The 14,247-nt window shown below is 37.8% G+C and overlaps 1 protein-coding gene across 1 annotated transcript in view; it reads left to right on the top strand.

The window, feature by feature from the left end:
• Positions 1–14,247, top strand: part of GPC6 (glypican 6) — a 1,123,860-nt gene that overhangs the window by 449,268 nt on the left and 660,345 nt on the right. The gene's annotated exons all lie outside the window — the stretch shown is intronic.

The following is a 14,247-nucleotide window of genomic DNA, read 5'->3' as shown; positions in this document are numbered from 1 at the left end:
TCATAAGCATTTTTGGCAGACATTCAATGGCATTCCGTTTTACTAATGTCTTTATAACAATGCCAATAGTTCACATGAGATGAATGTGTATGTATGTGTGCCAGTCCTCTAGGCTTGACACTTCAGGGAAAGATGCTGTTGCCTCATGGAATCCCGCCCACTGGAGGAAACCAACTTGCAAACCAGTGATAGAGTTCATCCCTGCAGGCAGCTTGCTGGGATCATTACTGACATTTGTGCTGCTAACTCTCAGAATACAATTTCAGGATTTAGTAATATTCCTGAGCCACACAGTGGTAACATACAAGACCTGTTTGAGTTCACAATTTCCTGACTCCGAAGTAAATCATCATGTACAATACATAGAGGGATATCATGCCCATTTGTTGATCTGGTAGACTCAAGTCAGATACATAGATTAAGTAGGAAAGTTTATTTTATAATCTAGAGCAGGGGTCCTCAAACTTTTTAAACAGGGGGCCAGTTCACTGTCCCTCAGACCGTTGGAGGGCTGGGCTACAGTTTAAAAAAACACACAACTATGAACAAATTCCTATGCACACTGCACATATCTTATTTTGAAGTAAAAAAACAAAATGGGGACAAATACAATATTTGTATTTGCATGTGGCCCGCGGGCCGTAGTTTGAGGACCCCTGATCTAGGGAATCATTCTCTTTGCTACGTTGAGCTTATCGCGTAATACTAAAGTGCACGTTCTATAAGAAGGAAGAAGGGAAGAAGGGGGAGATTATATATATGTTCACTTTAGCCTACTTTTCCTCCAGCCTAAAGTTTCTTGGGTAGATGAAGTTTAATTAATCTTTAAAATACTGTTCCCATCCTCACTTCTTAACCTTTTTAAGACTTAATAGATTTCCGTGTGTGGCTGTTCTGCCTTCCATCTAACTTACAGACATCCTTCCATGTAGAGATTGAGAACATCTGGTTAACACCCTCTTGGTAATAACCTTCCATATTTTCTTGATTTTGAAGTAGAATTAGATACCATTATTCTTAGGAAATGACATTTTTATATCGAAGTTCCTTAAACACCATGCCTTGTGAATATATACTTCTTCTGTGGCTCTCAGACATTTCCCTCTCAAGAGGTTTTCATAATTCTGGAAACATTCCTCTTTCTCCTGGAATTCTGTTGCCAATTACTTTGTTTGTGCAGCTGAGCATAATTTGTCCCAAATCCAAAACAGGAAATTCAGGAACAAACTTTAGTTTCTTAGGTGTTTTGTCCTTATTGGAACAAATACACTGTGTATTTTCAAACTGTGATTTTGGGTTCAAGCGACCTTGAAGTGTTGAAGGTCAAAGGTGTCACTGAAGTGCTGTCCTGTGTAAGGCCTACTTTGAATGTAAATCATTTTAGCTATTCAGCATGGAAGAGATATGAATAACTTACATTTGGTGGGTTAAAAACCAGATTTCCATTGTGAGGTGCTAGCATATTTTTCAAATTATTAACTGCAGATATTAAAAATAAAAGTCCAGGACTATGAACAAACATAATTGAAATCATTCTCAGAGAAGCTATATAAATAAAGTCTATCAATTACATAGACTTTACATAGCTTGTTTCCCCTTGCTTGTAAATTACCATTGGTTATAAATGTTTTCAATTTAATTTTTCAGTGGGAAGACTTATGCTCAATAACAGAATATTGTGGGAAAATAAAAAGGGGGATTATTTTCGTGAAGGGCTTTTTATCTTGAATTCATATTTTGACTTATATGAACATAGTTGAAGTAATATCTGTGTAAAGACAAAATTTATTTTAATGCTCTGGAATAAAAATTAATGCATCTCTAATATTTTAGTGAAATCAACAGGAGATTTCTATTAAAGATTGAACGTATATTTGTTGTTTAAGTGATAGCATCTCAGGAGAACTTTATATAATGCAAGAGCATCATGATAGAGAACACAGAGTTGGGAAATTTAGTTCCTGTGTTTTATGAAAATTTATCTTACCAAGGCTGTAAGTAATCAAGCTTTCCAAGACATCACACATTTTCTAGTGAATTAGGGAAATATGACCTTTCTGTTTGTTACAGAAACCAGTACTGGTGTGTACAGAAGGGAAAAACAAATGGGTATTTGTTACAAGAGAGCTCCCTTATCAGTTAGGAATCCCTGTCAATTGGCTCCAATAAGTTTGCATTCTAAATTATTTTATCAGTTATTTCTTAAATATTGATTATTCTTTAATATTTTGCTTGTACAAATTAATCCCATATGTAAAGTTTCCCAAGGAAAATATTGGATTAACATGGGGAGTTTCTTACTGTGTAGAACTTTCTAAAGAGTTTGAATTGCAAAATTATATTAAATCATAGTCCCTACCTTAGAAATTTAAAGGAACTTCCCCCCCTAAAATGTTGCAAACATGCTTGGTATTAATAACTCAAGTACTCTTGAATGTTAGCAACTTATAAATTGTAATTAATTATACTTTAAGAAAAATAATATACTTCAATATTAAAGATACTTTTACTTACAGAAAACTACAAACATTTCTGTTTATAACTTTTTCACCTTTTTTTTGTTTTTTTTCTGTCTTTACTTAAAATTATTGCAATTACCTGAAAACAATAATGTGCTTGAATCCATTATATGTGAATTGAATACAGCTAACATCAAGATGACTTGGAAATTTTAAATAATAAGCTAAAGATAGGGAATAAAGTCTCATAACCAAAGGTGACAAATGGTACATCCAGGGGGAAAGATGACACTGTTTTTAAGGTCCTGTATAGTACAGAATTGATCCTGAGTTTCTTTTTACTGTCAATACTGTGGAAGCCTGTTGTGCTCCCTGTTGTTTTATTATTTATTTTTAATTTCAATTACAGTTGACATTCAATATTATATTCGTTTCAGGTGTATAGCATGGTTGATCTTGAGTTTCTTATATGACATTTTCAGGACTATTATAAACCTTGGTTTACCTAAATGTACTTGTAGAGGCCTAGAATGGCACTATTGTAGGGGTGAAATCAAACACGTCTTAACCAACTAATTTTTTTTCCACTCATGAATTTCCCGTTACCCTGTGTTGGACATTTTAAGCTCTGCCTCATCTCCTCCTAACCCACCTTTTATTCCAGCAACCAGATGAAGGCAGACTAAGATACAGCTTCCGTTGGCTATACTTCTTCCTCTCTAATTTTCTGCTCCCAGGCATCTCAGACACCACCATGGGACGCCAGCAGGGACTCTCCCCTGTACTCATCCATACATAGCCTGGAAATCTGAAGGAATTAACTTTGCTTAATAAGGGCGACTCTTATAAGGGGAAATGGTGAAAAAAAAAAATAAGCTCTCTTTTTGTGTTGCTCTGTCAGACTATTCTTAAGCACATTATACATAGTCCCTCAAAGGGTCAGGGTGAAATCAAATCTGAACCACCCACTGTGTTGACTAAAGAACACAACTCATTCTGGTGTTTCCTGTGTACTGATGCATGCTACCTCCCTCCCTCTGGCTCCCTGGTATTACTTCCCAAGTAAAATCCATGCATGCCTGCTTGTATTCCAGGCGCTGCTTTCCCGAGGGATGAGCGCAGGAAAAGAGATGACACATTATTTTGTGTTTTCTCAACCAGGAACATGGCATGTATCTTAGATTTCTCATGTTCATACTTGTGATCTCAGGATAATTTTATTCATATATGGATTGCATACTAGTTGCTAATTTTGATTTCTGTGTTTTTCACTTTTGTGCTTCTCTGAGATACTTTACTGCAGCATTTTATAAGTGGTCATTGTTGATATTTAGAAGGCTATTGATTTTAAATACTTCCGTGATACACCCAACTACTTAGAGTTTTAGTTCTAAAGATTTTTTAGCTGATTCTCTTGGATACTCAAGGAAGACAGTTGTATTATCTACAATTAATGATGAATTAAATCTTCCTTTCTAACATTTAAATTTTATTTCTTATTTCTTTCCTATTTTATTGACTGAACTCTCTATAATAATACTGAATAATAACAGTATCAGTGCCCCTCTTAATTATTTATTCTGATGTTAATGGGATGCTTTTTTTTAACCACTGCTATATTATTATTATTTTTGGATTTCTGATAGCTACTCTTATCATGTTGAATAAATTTCTTGGCATTCCCACCTTAATAAGCATTTTGCTCAAAAGTTGTTGGATTTTATCAAATATCTATTTTACACATCTATCAGATGACTATATGTTATTTCTACTTGAATATTCTAAAGTGAAATTCACTTATAAAATTAAGATTAAATTATATTTGTATTCCTGAAATAACTCTATATGATCATAGCTATTATTTCTTTAATATTACTTTGCATAACAATATTTTATTTTGGGTGTGAGTACCTGGTTTATTAAGTGATAGTAATTTGATCTAATGGTGCTTTTTCCTATCATGTTTGCCTACCTTTTTTATGTGGACATCTTACATAAGGGAAAAATTTGCTCCTTGAAAGGTGATAAAAAATCACCTATGCATACTATTTGTTTGGAAGCCTACCTTTAGGGTAGTTTTTATCCAATGTTTCTAATATATTCTGTTCTAGTTTGTCTTTCTATTCCAATTATGCCTTCTCAGTTTATATTTGCTGAGAAAAAAGTACAAGCTTTCCATCCAAGCTTTTTAAAAAAAATGCTTTATACTGTTACAAAGAATTTGTTTAAAGATTCTTATAAGTATCGACATACACAATGCATTCCTTGGTCATAATGCAATAAAACTGCGTATTCATTTAAAAATACTAGCCAATAGTGCCGAAACCGGTTTGGCTCAGTGGATAGAGCGTCGGCCTGCGGACTGAGAGGTCCCAGGTTCGATTCCGGTCAAGGGCATGTACCTGGGTTGCGGGCATATCCCCAGTAGGAGATGTGCAGGAGGCAGCTGATCGATGATTCTCTCTCATCGATGTTTCTAACTCTCTATCTCTCTCCCTTCCTCTCTGTAAAAAATCAATAAAATATATTTTAAAAAAAATACTAGCCAATAAGTATGGATGTATGTATGTATATTTCTATCTATCATCTATCTAAAACAAATCTCTTAGTAATTTAAGACATGTACCCAGGTGTTTTATTAAAGAGCAATTCAAAACAGAAATTGTAACATTTAATAAAATGGAGATATAAGAACTGTATCCAAAATACGGAATTCAGAGTTAAGATTTTTAAATTCACAATACATACAATTAGTAGAAAACACTAAGGACTAAAAGTAAATACACTAAGTAGTCAACTCTAGAAGCTAGGGCAAAATTAAATAAATAATAAATAGAAGAAAGTATGTAAAGATAAAAGCAGAACTTAGTGACTAGAAAATAGCAAAAGTGGACTTGATAATAAAGCGAGATCTGGTTCCTTTAAAATAACAATCAAATAGACAAATGACTGGCAAGACTAATCAAGAATAAAAACAGGAAACATAAATAATAATTTCAGCAACAAAAAAGGAGAGATTAACAGGCACACATACACTGAAATAGAAAATATATCAATGTGCCTTTGTTCCTTTGTCATTTTAGTATGAGAGTTAAAAACAACTTTGTTGCATGTGTTTCATGAAGAATTCTTATTACACTTTTTCTATTCAGTGTATGTTTTATGATTTTTATCTGATTACGAGGAAAGGAGAGGCCTTCTGGAATTGATTTAAGAATAACTACCAGTTTTATATTTAACGACAGAAAGTGCCAATTTTTAGATACAATGAGCTGTTTAATTTAACACTCCTTAATGCAAACTTCATGCAGTTACAGGTGTTTATGTTTTATTCTACCAGTAATACCTATGCTACAGCTTTGCTAGTCAAGGTGCTCAGACCAACAGCATCGCCATCACCTGGGATATATTACAAATGCAGACGCTCAAGGCCCCTTTAGTCCTACAGATTCAGAACCATCATTCATGAAGATTCCCAGGTGACCCATAAGCACATTTAAGTGAGAAGCAGTGTTGTAGATAAATACAAAGTTAGGTAAGAGGGAAATGCGTAATTTCAGAGAAAACAACTCTTTTCTAATGAGGACAGTTGAACCTGAGTACCATAGTTAATCTAGAAGTGAAAGGTCAAGTTTACCTTCACATTGAAAGTATATTTACTTGCTTTGTTGAAACAAATTCTAATATTTTATTTTGATTTCTGATTATGTAAGTGTGAAAATAAAACATTTTTTAAAGCCCCTGGATGCAATTATAATATTTAAAAAATGACTTCATAGTGGACAACGCTTACCATTGAGTTTTTAAAAAGAAGGGGGGCAGGGAGTCGCTGTAGAACAAATATCTGTGGTTAAAAATCTCATCATCTGTTAAACATGTGTTGAATGATGTCTGGAATTGCTTTTATGACATGATGCTGCATTAGTGCAGTTGATGGAAAATTGCTATTATTATTAAAAGCAGCAATTTTATTTACTTTTAGGATAGCTGATTAAAGTAAAACTAGAAAAAGAATGACTTAGAATTTCTAGTTTGTTCAGACCTTTCCCTCCTTTATCCATAAAGAGGGCAAAATGCAAACAAGAATTCGCAGATGAATTAATGAAATAAAGGAAGTCTCTAGCACTAATTAAAACTAAAAAGGATGAACAGATGGTCCTAACACAGCTGGAAGTATTTCCATGAAATTCTGCCCATGTGTTTACTAAGGCAGCTCTGTTGCAAGAAAACACACCTGTTTACTTTTCTAAGCACAAAAATGATATAAAATATTATTTTTATTTACTGCTATTTTGATTTTTAAATCATCCCTAAGTCTTTCAGTTTGGGCTGTATCTAGGGATAATCAGCCTTAAGTAACCTCATAGGATACATGTAAGTATGTGTTCCCAGGGGACCAATAATATTAATCATGACATTCAAATGGCAAGGTGATCATTTCCTACTTATTATTATTAATTATTTTTGCCTACATGGTCAAAAACACCCACTGAAAGGGAGAAAAAGAAAAGTATCAAAATAGTGAATCTATTCATGTAATAGATTTCAAATAAAGTTTTTAAGATTTTTAATATATAAAATTATTCTCTAAGTCTTATTCATTATTCAATGTCCTGGAATTTGTATTATATAAAGCAGATGTCTAAAGTGACCAAGTTAGCTACATTCAAATGATAAATAATTTAACATATAGCAATTATTTTATTGCTTCCTAATAGAAATAATACTCAAAAACAAAATAATCTATTAATAGATTTATTTTGTATATTGTAAAACAAAAACAAACAATCAAAATAAGTATGGTCTTTGACAAACAAACAAACAAATAAATACTCAAAAACAAAATTTCAAAGATTAGGGGAAAATATTACTATTGGCCTGTCCTTCAAGTCTAACCATTTTTAACAGTTCAATTCTTATTTTTGAATATCTGTTTTTCTATACATTTTCCTATTGTATATACTTATAATTTAGCTTTTATATAAAACATTATATTCCATTATCTAGTATTTATTTAAGCAACCAGATAATTATTGAGGCATTTTTAACTAAACCAACCACAGGCCCAATCAAGGTAATATGACAGATAACTCCATATTTTACTTGACTTCATTACTTAAATATTGTTTTTTATTTACAGGGAAAAAATGATACATTTTAGCCTGAGTCCAAATCTTACTGGTGTCCACATCCTTTTTCTCATATCAATAAATCTATTAAACACTTATCATGAAGCTGGTACAAAGATTTTTATTGAAAATATTAAACAAGGGCAAGGAAAATCATTACTTTTGATTTTTGACATATACATTGTAGTCATTCCCTTCAGCTGGCACAGCTAAGTACCACAAACTAGGCTGCTTTAAACAACAGAAATTTATTCTCTCAAATTTCTGGAAGTTGGAAGTCTGAAATCAAGGTATCACATAGTGGTCCTCCCTCTGAAGGGTCTATGAGAGAATCTGCCTCCATCATTATGTTATCAGAGAAATGTGTGGATTGCCTTTCTTCTTTGCTAGTGGGAGTGGGGTTCTTGGGCTACTGCTGGTATAAGAATTTCCAGAGGCCCCCATGGGAGCATTAGATGTGGTGAAAAACTATCTGCATGGAATTATATCCCTTGGCTTCAAAAGTCCTATTTCCCTTAATCCAGTCTTGGAAAAGGTGCAGCTGGGGCTAGAAGCAAAGCCGATGTTCAGAGTTTCTGTTTCCTGGTGGATCTGGGTCCGGTGTACCATCAGGCTAGTCGTAGCCCATTAGTCCATTGTGTGTGGGGTCCTATGGCTGTATAGACAAATGCAGGAGCCTGAGAGCCCTGAAAGCCAGGAGTCAAGCACAAGCAAGCACGAGAGGCTGGAGAACTAACTCCTTTGTTAAGAAGATTAAGTATCTCCTAACTTGCAGTGGCCATGCCTACTCTAGCCAATGACCTGTTCTCAGGTGACAGACAAGTACCTTCCCTGTGTCACCCAGACTTTACTAGGCATGAGTCTGTTCTTACCCATCCAGTCCCTTCCCTCATCAATCTGCAGTGAATGGGCTGGTGGTACCCAGGGGAGAGTTAAATTGCAGCTTCTTGGCAAAGCCTCACAAATGGCATGCCTATACAATTTGGCCTTCCCTTTGCTCCTTTCCAGTTATTAATAACTGGGTTCATTACAAGGGTACCAATCACATGATCCTTTTACCATGTGTCTCTTTTCCTCTTCTTATGAGGACACTAGTCATATTGGCATAACAACCCTCCTCCTTAACTTGATTACATCTACAAAGAGCTTATTTCCAAAATAAAGTCACATTCATGGGTACTGGGGTTTAGGACTTCAACAAATATTTTTCGGGACATATAATTCAACTGATAACAGACATTTATATGTGACAACATTTAGTTTGATGTCAATAATATTTGTGAATTACATGCTTCATTTAGGGGTACTTTACATTTTAAAATCACTTAAATCTTTTGCCTAACAACAATCCTTTGTATAGGTAGAGCTGATATGCCTGCTTTACTGATGATGAAATGATAACATGATTTGCAAATAGCCAAGCTTTCCCCCTGAACACCTAGAACCCCTGGGGCAAATGACAAGGAACAGGGGAGTGCTCCTGCCAACAGATTGTGAGGAACAGTAGCATTAGTCAAACAGACTGCAAGATGGCCGCCCCATGTGGTCAAAGATGGCCACCCCCATGTGGACACAAGATGGCTGGCAGAGAAGGGCAGTTGTGGGCGATCAGGCCAGCAGGGGAGGGCAGTTGGGAGGGACCAGGCCTGAAAGGGAGGGCAGTTGGGGGTGATCAAGCCTGCAGGGGAAGGCAGTTGGGGGCAACCAGGCCTGCAGGGGAGGGCAGTTGGGGGGGACCAGCCCTGCAAGGAAGGGTAGTTGAGGAGAACCAGGCCTGCATTAGAAGGCAGTTGGGGGGAGGCCAGGCCAGCAGGGGAGGGCACTTGGGGGGACATTTGGGGGCAACCAGGCCTGCAGGGGATGACAGTTTGATGCAACCAGGCCTGCAGAAGAGGGCAATTCGGGGCAATCAGGTCAGCAGGGAAGGGCAGTTAGGAGTGACCGGGCCAGCAGGGGAAGGCAGTTAGGGGTAATTGGGCCAGCAGGGGAGGACAATTAGGGGCAGTCAGGCTGGGAGGGGTGCTTTTAAGCATCGATCAGGCTGGCAGGGGAGTGGTTAGGGGCAATCAGGCAGGCGAGCAGTTGGGAGCCAGCTGTCCTGGATTGTGAGAGGGATGTCCAACTGCCCATTTAGGCCGCACTGGGATCGGGCCTAAACAAGAAGTCAGGCATCCCTTGAGGGGTCCCAGATTGGGCAGGGTGCAGGCTGGGCTGAGGGACACCCCCCCCCACCCGTGCACAAATTTCATGCACTGGGCCACTAGTAAACAGATAAGTTCCTATGACATCTAAAAATGTTATAACAAAATAAAGGTGAATGGAATCATGTTATTTGAGGACCTACTATAGTCAACCAAAGACTTTTTATATCTAATCTAATAAAAGAGAAACATGGTAATTGGCGTACAACTGCTACCCTTCCCATTGGCTAATCAGGGAGATATGCAAATTAACTGTCAGCCAAGATGGCGGCCGGCAGCCAGGCAGCTTGAAACTAACATGAGGCTTGCTTGCTTCAGTGACGGAGGAAACCAACTTTCCCCGCCGGCCTTGCAGGCCTCTGAGCCTGCAGTTTGAAACATTTTAACAAATATAGAAGCTAAAAAAAAACACCCAGAAACCAGCTTTCAGGGAGCTGGGATCTCAGAGCTGGAGTCAGAGCTGGAGTTATACAGTGTTTCGAACCGAAACAAACCAGATACCTACTTTCAGCAGCGGAGGCCTAAGAGCTGGAGCCTCAGAGCTAAAGCTGGCCCAGAATTAAAAAAAAAAAAAAAAAAAAAAGGAGCGGTTGGGAGCTTCCGTCACCCACCAGCCTGAAAACAGCCCTCAGCCCCTCACCCAGACTGGCCAGGCACCCCAGTGGGGACCCCCACCCTGAAGGGTGTGTGACCAGCTGCAAACAGCCCTCAGCCCCTCACCCAGGCTGGCCAGGCACCCCAGTGGGGACCCCCACCCTGAAGGGTGTGTGACCAGCTGCAAACAGCCATCATCCCCTAACCCAAGCTGGTCAAGCACCCCAGTGGGGACCCTTACCCTGAATGGTGTGTGACCAGCTGCAAACAGCCATCATCCCCTCACCCAGGCTGGCCAGGCACCCCAGTGGGGACCCCCACCCTGATCCAGGACACCCTTCAGGGCAAACCAGCCAGCTCCACCCATGCACCAGGCCTCTATCCTATATAGTGAAAGGGTAATATGCCTCCCAGCACCGGGATCAGCATGACAGGGGGCAGCGCCCAAACCCCCTGATCGCCTTGCAGCTCTGTGTGTGACAGGGGGTGGGGCCACAACCTCCCTATCTGCCCTGCTCTGTTCGTGACAGGGGAAGTCGCCTCAACCCCCTGATCAGCCCTGCTCTGTGCCTGATACGGGGAAGCTCCCCAACCTCTGATCGCCCTGCGGCTCTGTGTGTGACAGGGTGCAGCGCCCCAACCCCCCCTTCCCCCCACGGGCCCTGCTCTGTGTGTGACAGGGTAGAGCCATAACCTCCCCATCGGCCCTGCCCTGAGTGTGAGAGTGGCGGCGCCCCAACCCCCTGATCGGCCCTGCTCTGTGGGTGATAGAGGGCGGCGCCCCAACCCCCTGATCCGCCCTGCTCTGTGTGTGACAGGGGGCGGTGCCCCAACTCCCCAATCGGCCCCGCTCTGAGCCCGACCAGGGGCTGTACCTAGGGATTGGGCCTGCCCTCTGACACCCGGGAGCAGGCCTAAGCCAGCAGGGCGTTATCTCCCGAGGGGTCCCAGACTGCGAGATGGCACAGGCCAAGCTGAGGGACCCCCCTTCCCCCCGAGTGCACAAATTTTTGTGCACCGGGCCTCTAGTTTTTATATAAGGTGTTATTTTTCAGCTTTTTTCTAAGCAAACTTCACCTTTTTTGTAGTGTTCATGGAAAGGATAGTGGTTGTACCCATATAATCTATGACAAGAGAAGAAAATGACAAAATTAATAAGAACAATTGTATAAGCTATAAAAATTCTAGAAATTCAGTATATTCAGTATTATGTGCTAATAATAAAATATCTCTCCCTTTTGCCCGGCAACTCAGCTTAACGTAAGTGTGTGTGTGTGGGGTGTGTGTGTGTGAGAGAGAGAGAGAGAGAGAGAGAGAGAGAGAGAGAGAGAGAGATGCTGATGTGTCTGAATGGTTTATATTAGTTTTTAAATCTTATGGGTGAAACTGTGTAATTTTTAGGGCAAGAGCCATCATTATAAATAGTTAAAGGAAGATAGTTCATGGTATATGAATATGCTTAGCTTCTTTAGTGTATGTTTTTCCACTATAAATAAATAATAATGTAGTTGAAGAAGCTTTTACCAATGGCAATAGCCATATTGACTACAGGTTCCCCAACTGGATTTTTCCAAATTAGAACAGCAGTTGCTTATAGTTAATTTTGATTTGTTACAGATATACACTTTCAGTTTAAAGATATATAGCTTTGGAGGGGGTATGGAATTTTTCTCTTTTGGTTCATCTTTTAAACAAAACTAAAGTATATAAGTTTGTTCCTCTGAATTTACTGTCACTCTTGGAAACAGCTATTTGTTGATAATTTCTGTGGATAATGGTTGTAATCAAATCATGTGGCTAAGCTCTTCAGTCACTTATTTCTTATAATTTAACTTGATATACTGTCTTAGGAAGAAAAGGACAATGAATTTTTCATCTTATACTTTTGTTTTCAAGAGGAGTTTCTAAATTAAATTCCCAGTGCAATAGGGGAGAAATCATATTCCTGCTATGATCTCAAAGACATCAATTTTTGTTATCACCCGACTTTAATTTAGTGTATAGTTTTCCAGTGATTAATGACCAGATTTAAAGATAATCTCAGAAATAAAGATTGGACATATCTTTTTTTCTAATATCTGCTATATTTCTGTTCTCTGATACATTATGTTGTATTTTGAATCACTTACTAGGAATTATTTACACAAAATTGTGTGTTCTTGGTGTATCACTTTAAAGGTTCAATCATTCATCAATGTGCAATGCGTCTTGATTTCATAGCCGCATGATGAAAATCCATCCCTTAAAGATGTCACATTTGTACTAATATAAATGAACATGTTTTTATCTCCTTCTGCAAAAAGTTTGCTCACATAACACTCGTAGATTTAAGGTTCTATAGACAATAAAACTAATTGTGTGTCCATGAAACCTAACATTAAAAAATGATCTTTGTTCACTTAAAGATAAGATTTGTTCAGTAATGATATAATCCGTAGAGTTCAATACGAAGCCTTAAAACTGTGTTGTTTAACATTTTTCTTAAACAAATTTAATTTAGTCATTTTCAATTGTCTCTAAAGTATAAAAGTACCCTGGAGAGTTCAATTATGAATTTGAAAAATTCATAAACTTTTGAGAAATAGTCTAATAATATGCAATGAGGTCAAGTGCACCTAACATTCTTGGATAGGAAGCCAAAGACTATTTTTTTTAGACTCTTAAGTGTCAGAAAGACGATGGGTAACCTGTGATATGATGTTCTTAGTTAATTTTGAGTTGACTTTTGTAAGGCATTAAACAGATTTCTCAAAGACCAAGGTGAAAGCCAGCCACTTATTATGAAACTCCTATAAGCAGAACTGGAGGGGGAAAGATTAAAGAAATGCATGAATGCTATTCGGCTCTTTCCAACCTGCTATGTCTAGTTATAGAGATTGAAATGAATGGGAATGCATAAATTTCACCCTAGAGAAATGAAAATACATGGGGAATGTTCCTTAAAGGGCTTCCATGCTTTGGGAGGATTGGGTCACTTCACCTGGATGCAATTTTAACATAACCTTATACTTGCACATTACCAATGATTATAACATCATTATTTTTTAAAATCAGACATTAATAAAATACAAAAAAATAAAAAATTCAGTATTTTCCAAGGGTGCACTATTCAATAACCTGATTAATGGTGAAATTGTTACTTTCAAAAACAAAACAGCACTCCATTTCATCTGTTTCAGTGATGGCAAACCTTTTAAGCTTGGCGTGTCAGCATTTTCAAAAACCCTAACTTAACTCTGGTGCCGTGTCACATATAGAAATTTTTTGATATTTGCAACCATAGTAAAACAAATTTATATTTTTGACATTTATTTTATATATTTAAGTGCCATTTAACAAAGAAAAATCAACCAAAAAAATGAGTTTGCTTGTCACTTCTGACACGCGTGTCATAGGTTCGCCATCACTGATCTATTTAGATATTCAAGCAAATCAGCAAATTTTTGGCCAATGGAAAAGATTTGAAATTCAGCCTGTATTAATTAGAACTCTTCATTTTCTCCCACTGAATATTTAACTGAAGTTAGCCCTATTTATATTTAGATATTCAAGCTACCATTTACTTCATAAAAGATAATGGATCCACCCAGAAGCAAAATCAAGACCTTTTCCATATATTGTCTACATATACATTTCCATATATATGTATCTGCATAACTTTTCTCTAACAAAACAATGCCCATTTATGGGGGCTATTTATTTTTCTTCCTGGTGGCTCTGTTTGAACCCTCGGATTCCTGCATGGAGTATAGCAACATATTTATGTCTGTGCATTCATGTCAGACCTTTAGGAGGTACTCCCCAGTTTCTACCAGACTGTTTGAAATAGCTCTTTGTCAGTTTCAGTTCACACCCATAAAATTG

The sequence above is a fragment of the Myotis myotis genome, unplaced genomic scaffold (genome assembly GCF_014108235.1).
Source record: "Myotis myotis isolate mMyoMyo1 unplaced genomic scaffold, mMyoMyo1.p scaffold_m19_p_3, whole genome shotgun sequence".
NCBI lineage: Eukaryota > Metazoa > Chordata > Mammalia > Chiroptera > Vespertilionidae > Myotis > Myotis myotis.
Note: the sequence above shows the minus strand (reverse complement) of the source record. Positions and strands in the feature narration are given on the sequence as shown.